Here is a 6,683-nt window from a genome sequence, read left to right on the forward strand (position 1 = left end):
AAATTATGCTTTCTTGATTTTTAAGGTTTCTGTCTTTAAAGTTGTGACTGGAAAGCCAAAGTACAAGACCTCACGATTCAATGGAATGATATTCGAGTTTTGGCTAGAGCTAAATATAAAGACATTATAACATCTTAGGAACTATGACCAAAACTGTTTGAGAAGGTGAAAAGAATGCAGAATTAAAGTATACTTTAAAGAAGTAAGTTAATTGAAAACAGTCCAGGTGGGTTTTTTGGAATTCTAGTTACCTAAATCAGGTAATAAACTTTGAATATGGTTGCAAAGGAATTACAGAGAACATAATGAACCTAGGGATACAAGATGTGAAACCGTCTCATCTAAGGATATGGACTTGGAGTCTCTGTTGACTGGGGGGCCATAAAAAAGGCCCAACAGCCTATCAGAGCCTGTGGTAGTATCATCTTGCATGAAGTAGTATAGAGATCCTATGTCCTTGTCTCATTTCTGCCTAAAATACAGCTATCACTTGGTTTCATATATTTTCATCCAGTCACTTCCAGTCTCCCAAGATGGCAAAACAGTTTCCTATAGTTTGTTTTTGATCACATGTGGCCGTAGTAGAATCATAGATATTTACCCTCTCAGGTCCTATATTCTTGTCTTGGATCTTTTCCGGACATGAAGCCTCAGCTTGCTTAAGACAGAAAAACTGTTCCTCATGATAGTGAAAGTACTTTCTCAATCCTGGGAATGATTACAGTTTAATGTAGAAATGGTAAAGCAAATCAACACAGACTATAGTATCTTAAATTATATTTAGCGATAATATGATATATGTTTGTTATTTAATATGTCTCTAATGTTCAGGAAAATCTGACGTATTAGTCAAACAAAAATCTAATTACATGATAAAGTAGTAGCACTTTTAACAGTAACTGTCCACACTGCTATGGACAGTTTGCAAAAGCGGATACAGGTCTTGTTTAACTTTTGACAGAATGGAAGATTAAAGATGAACTAAGCTATGCTATTGCTTTATTTTTCTGCCAAGAAATTTCTAGGTCTCATACAGATAACAATATAGTGAATCTAATTGAAGAATAGCTATAGATTGGGAAAATATCATACAATTATCATTGACAATGGAACAATTGAGTCAAGCAATTTAGCAGTCACGAGCATAAGATGTTTTATTCTTACCCTTCAACAAGGTGTTCAGAAAGAAATTACAACATGGCATAGCATAACAGAATCACAGACTCACCCAGAAAGACAGTGGGCCACTGTTACCAGCCACTTGATTTGGTAAGTACCTTGTAATATTTTTTTTAAAAAGTTGAAGTAAAAAGATACCCCAGCTAGTGTAGGTTAAAAGTTTTTCCCAACGATAACAAAAACCTGAGCTTTGTAATTTGTAAATGATAATATTTACATAGCAGAACTAGCAAGCACAACAGTTGCTTAAACAAAGTAGTTTTCTGGAGACTATTGCAAAGTAGACTTCACTGCAAAGCACTGAAGTGCCTTGAAGCTTCAGTATTTCATGAACCATGTGATACAGAGCCTCCTATCACTCAACTATAGCTATGATTTTGACACTTATGTGCATGCAAAGACAGCAGGTATAGATGAAAAGGCAGAAGCAATTTAGTTATCTTGAAATCCAATTACACAGCTTCACTGCTATATTAATAGGTCAAAAGAAAAAGTCTAAAGCAATTGGGAAAAATAGTGATTGCAAAAGTATTAGAAATAAAATTATAAATGAGAAGAAAAATTAAGTCTACTTCTGAAAATATTCTAGTGTATCTTCAAGCAATACACAAAACTTTAGTTGGGAATTGCTTCAAAAGACCACCTAAAAAACTTGTAAACAGTGAAGGAAACCATCGACAAAACAAAAGGCATCCTACTGAATGGAAGAAGATATTTTCAAATCATATATCCAATAAGGGGTTAATATCCAAAATATATAAAGAACTCATAAAACTCAACAGCAAATAATAATAATAATAATAATATTTAAAATGGGCAGAGGGCTTGATAGACATTTTCCAAAAGAAAACATGCAGATAACCAACAGACACATGAAAAGATGCTCAACATCACTAATCATCAGGGAAATGCAAATCAAAACCACAATGAGATATCACTTCACCCCAGTCAGAATAGGTAGTATCAACAAGACAAGAAATAATAGGTGTTGGCAAGGCTATGGAGGAGAGGAAACCCTCATGCACTACTAGTAAGAGTGTAAATTGGTACAGCCACTATGGAAAACAATATAGAGGGTTCTCAAAGACTTAAAAATAGAAATACCGTATGATCCAGTAATTCCATTGCTGGGTATTTACCCAAAGAAAACAAAAACATTAATTTGAAAAGATATATGCCTCTTTATATTTATTGCAGCATTATTTACAATAGCCAAGATATGGAAGCAACCTAAGTGTCCATTGATAGATGAATGGATAAAGAAGATTATAAATGTGTGTGTGTGTGTGTGTGTGTGTGTGTGTGTGTATATATATATATATATATATATATATATATATAATGGAATATTACTCAGCCATTAAGAAGAACGAAATCTTGCCTTTTGTGACAACGTGGATGGCCTTAGAGGGTATCGCACTAGGTGAAAAAAGTCAGACAGAGAAAGACAAATACCACTTGTGATTTCACTTATATGTGAAATCTAAAAAACAAAACACACATATAAATTTAAAAAAACACAAACAAACAAAAACAGAACAGACTCATAAATACAGAGAACAAACTGCTGGTTGTCCTAGGGGAGAGAGGCAGGTGGATGGACAAAATATGTGAAGGGGATTAAGAGGCAGAAACTTCCAGTTATAAAATAAATAAGTCACTGGGATTAAAAAGTAGATCATGGGGAATGTAGCCAAAATATTGTAATAATGTATGGTGACAGATGGGAACTATACTTATTATGGTGAGCATCACATAATGTACAGAACTGTTGACAAACTCTGGTGTACACCTGAAACTAATACAACACTGTATGTCACTTATACTTTAATGTAAAACAAAACAAAACAAAACAAAGAAACCTGTGTCATAATCATTGGCCAAATCTCCAGGTTCAGGAGATAATGAAAAAAGTAAATTTTTATCTTAGTTACTATTAAAAAGATAAAAAATCTTTCTAACATGAGCTTGCCAAAAAATTTTTGTTTTTCTACTGACCTTAGTTAATAGCAGGTATCCATATAATATCACAAATAGGAGTAATCTAATAGCTAACCTATCCAAGAATGGATTGTTCTTATATTATAATGTCAGACTTTTAAATTTAACTATTAACATTTTTGCTTACCATTTAGAATGTTTATTTATACCTATTAAAATCAATTTTAGAGAAATTTAGACAGTTTTATCATAATCATACTTATGTATATAAAAAGGAAAATATAAGCAAAATAAATTATCACCCATGACTTTGAGTCAAATTCCTCTAAATCACTTTTTTGTCCACATTTTTCCAAACAATGTCATCTCCTGTGCCATCAAGAGTATATATAATGCAGCATTTCCTAAAAGAATGCTCAATGATGCTCTTCAGTTTAGTCAGCANGAAGTATCTGACAATTTGGTGTTTGATGCCTTAGTGACAAGCCCTTATCCATGCATGAAATGGTTATACCATCATCATCTTGTTGCTTTGAATTTTCTGTCATCTACTCCAAAGATTTGGAGACTTCTCCTGCTTCCATTCCACTACTTGGAGAGTGAGAGGCAATCCTTCTGCATTTATCTTTCTAACACATATAATGTTCCCTTCATCTTGTGTGTATGAACCAACAGTGTTATAAGTAATAAGTTATGATAAAAAATTTTTAAATTTTTTCAATTTATCCTTATCCCAAAAGTCAGTTTTATAATGGCAACAATTGACTTAAGCCTTGACTTTAGCCAGATATTCATTTTAACCCCTGACCATTTGGCAGTCTGTCAGAATGTATATTGGGTACAGCTCTGCCTTTTATGCCTCTTGTTTGCTGTCTCAGCATTCATTTTCCCCACTCTCTTATCTCTATTCCTAAGAAACATATCCCTAGGTTGAGGTCTTTCCCCTCTCCCATGCTACTTATAAGACAGAAGAGGCAGCTCCTACCCTCAGTTTCAAGGATGTCTGATAGGTCTTACAGAAATCCCAGCCCCCTTGCTAGTGATGGATTCAGAAATTAACATTTTACCTAATACTAGCCAATAAGATGTGAGGGGGGATTTACTGAAGGTTTGGTGAATTTTTTTTTCTTCTGTTTTAAAAGAAAGCCAATGGAGTTCTTTCTTTCTGCCATTAGATGCAAAAAGGAAAGTAGACCCAACTTCTACCAGCCACCATCCCATTGGCATGAAAGAAACTTGACTTAAGATGAAATTGACATGGCTGATACATAGTTCAGCAGAAGAGAATGCCCAGAATTCTGAAGGACACCATTGAACCATTGGGTGAACCAACTCAGAAATCCACACTATCATTGCTCTTCCATTTGTGTGAACTAATGTACTTGCTTAAACAATACACAGATATTAAGATACTTGTGGCTGAACACATTCTGTTTGATATAAACCCATTATTTTTGGTTGGTCAGAATGAAATTTTGGATGGAGTCCCATCATTCATTCCTATACATTGAAACATTTGAAATTATCAGCAAGACAAATCAAAAATGTATCTGATACTTTCTCTGGTTTTAGCAAGATGGGATCTAGCAGACATCTGGATTGCCAGAATCTGCCATCAGTATTTAATCTTGGCCTCGCCAGTTAGATGATCTGATTCAACAGAGCAAATTAGTCACTCAGTCAGCGTGATAGGCTTGGCCTAAAGGTGATTTGAGTTTGAGAAGTTTACTTTATCTTCACCTTGGTGAAGCCATTGTTTGCACTCTGGTGCAAGTTGTTGTGACTCTGATTCCAGTAATGTCTTTGTGTAGCTTAAATAGTTGTATGAGGTGATGCTGACTTATCTACTGTCAGATCCAAAAACATTATGTCTTTTCTTATAATACATGCAAAATCAGCTTTTACTTTCTGATTAAATTTGAAGCAAACATATTTTTATGATTGAAAGAATTTTTGGTTCTTTTGTTCCTTTTCCCATTTTTTTCCCTGTCCCTCTCTCTCTAGTTTATTTCATAAAGCAAATAGTTACTGATTTTCTGCTGTGTCAGACATCCAGTGGGTGAAGGAAATTCAATATGAATATGACTGATAACCAGTCCTCAAAACTCTCATGCCTAGAGGAAAGTCAGGCATACCATGTGGAAGCACAGTGAAGAGGTATAAGCCACATGATATAGAAGAGAGAGCAAGTAATTCTTCCTGACCTCATGAGATACACTTTCCATAAGTCCCTTCATNCCTGCTTTAAGATTTTTTTTATTTTGACTGAGGTTTTACTTAAATACTGTCCAACTTCTCACACCATATCCATTAAACTGAGCTCGGTTTCTTTTAGACAGTATCAAAAGTAGGAGCACCTGGGTGGTAAGTTGGTTTAGCATCCAACTCTTGATTTCAGCTCAGGTCATGATCTGAGGGGTCATGAGATCTAGCCCACATCAGACTCCAAGCTGGATAGGGAGCCTGCTTAAGATTCTCTCTCTCTCTCCCTCTCCCTCTGACCCTTCCCTACCCATCTCTCTCTCTCTCCAAAAAAAAAAAAAAAAGACTCCTTCAAAAATGACATGAACACTTAAAAAGAATTTTGATTGTATGTTGAAAAAGAAGACCTTCCTTGCTCCCTTTGGCCCTCTTCCAGAGGTTGAGGGTTGTGGGAGTTTGTAGGGGAGTAGAAAGTGGTCTGAGAACTGTGAAACTATGAATCTTTCGTGTTTCCTGGACCAGTCTCATAGAAATGTCCCTCTCTGCTTTATGGACATGCTCATGTTCTGTCCCCTTTTCCTTCTTGAAGATGAAAACTATGAAAAGCCAGTCCATCCTCTTTCTTAACCAGTGTCTGATTTTCTTCTGCCCTGCTTTCAAAGATTTGGCCACTGAAATAATAAGGATACAGCATCCCACTTTCCGCTTTATATAAAACTGCATGAAAGTAAATTATTTTTCCTGGTAAAATCTTATTCTGATAATCTTAATGAGTGACGAGTCTTATTTTAAAAAGGACCATATATCTTGTCCTAGTAAATGGCCTGGCCTCCAGAGTCTTCTGAGCTTTAACATTAACTCATTCTTACTAATTCTTTTAAAATGAGTTCTGTGCTTTGGAATGTTGCTCCATTTTCTATTATGTGTACCTGTCCTTAATTGCAATAACATTTTTCTAGCTGCCTTACCCAGGAATGACCATTCTTCCCAGTACATGAGCTTTGCTAGCCAGTAGTGTTGGTGCCTACCTCACATGATGGGATCCTTTCCCTACTCTGGAAAGGTATAATGGTCTGGTGATCAGGCATAAGCAAGCATATACCAAGTGGGGAGGAGTGACCATGGGTTGCAAATTGCTCTGGAAGATACAGAAGACCAGATCTGGTGATCTAGATGCTGGAGAGGGTATCATAGTTTCTGACCTCCTAGGACTAAGATGACCCTCTGACCTGATAAACAAATCATGAATTCCCCTAACCGCATAGAGGAAGAGAGAAAAAAAGAACACAACTAACAATGAATCCTGCATTATGTGACAAGCAGAGTGTTAGCCATTTTCATGTATTAATTTTCAAGAGCTC

Source organism: Ursus maritimus, unplaced genomic scaffold, assembly GCF_017311325.1.
Source record: "Ursus maritimus isolate PB19 unplaced genomic scaffold, ASM1731132v1 scaffold_12, whole genome shotgun sequence".
Classification (NCBI taxonomy): Eukaryota; Metazoa; Chordata; class Mammalia; order Carnivora; family Ursidae; genus Ursus; species Ursus maritimus.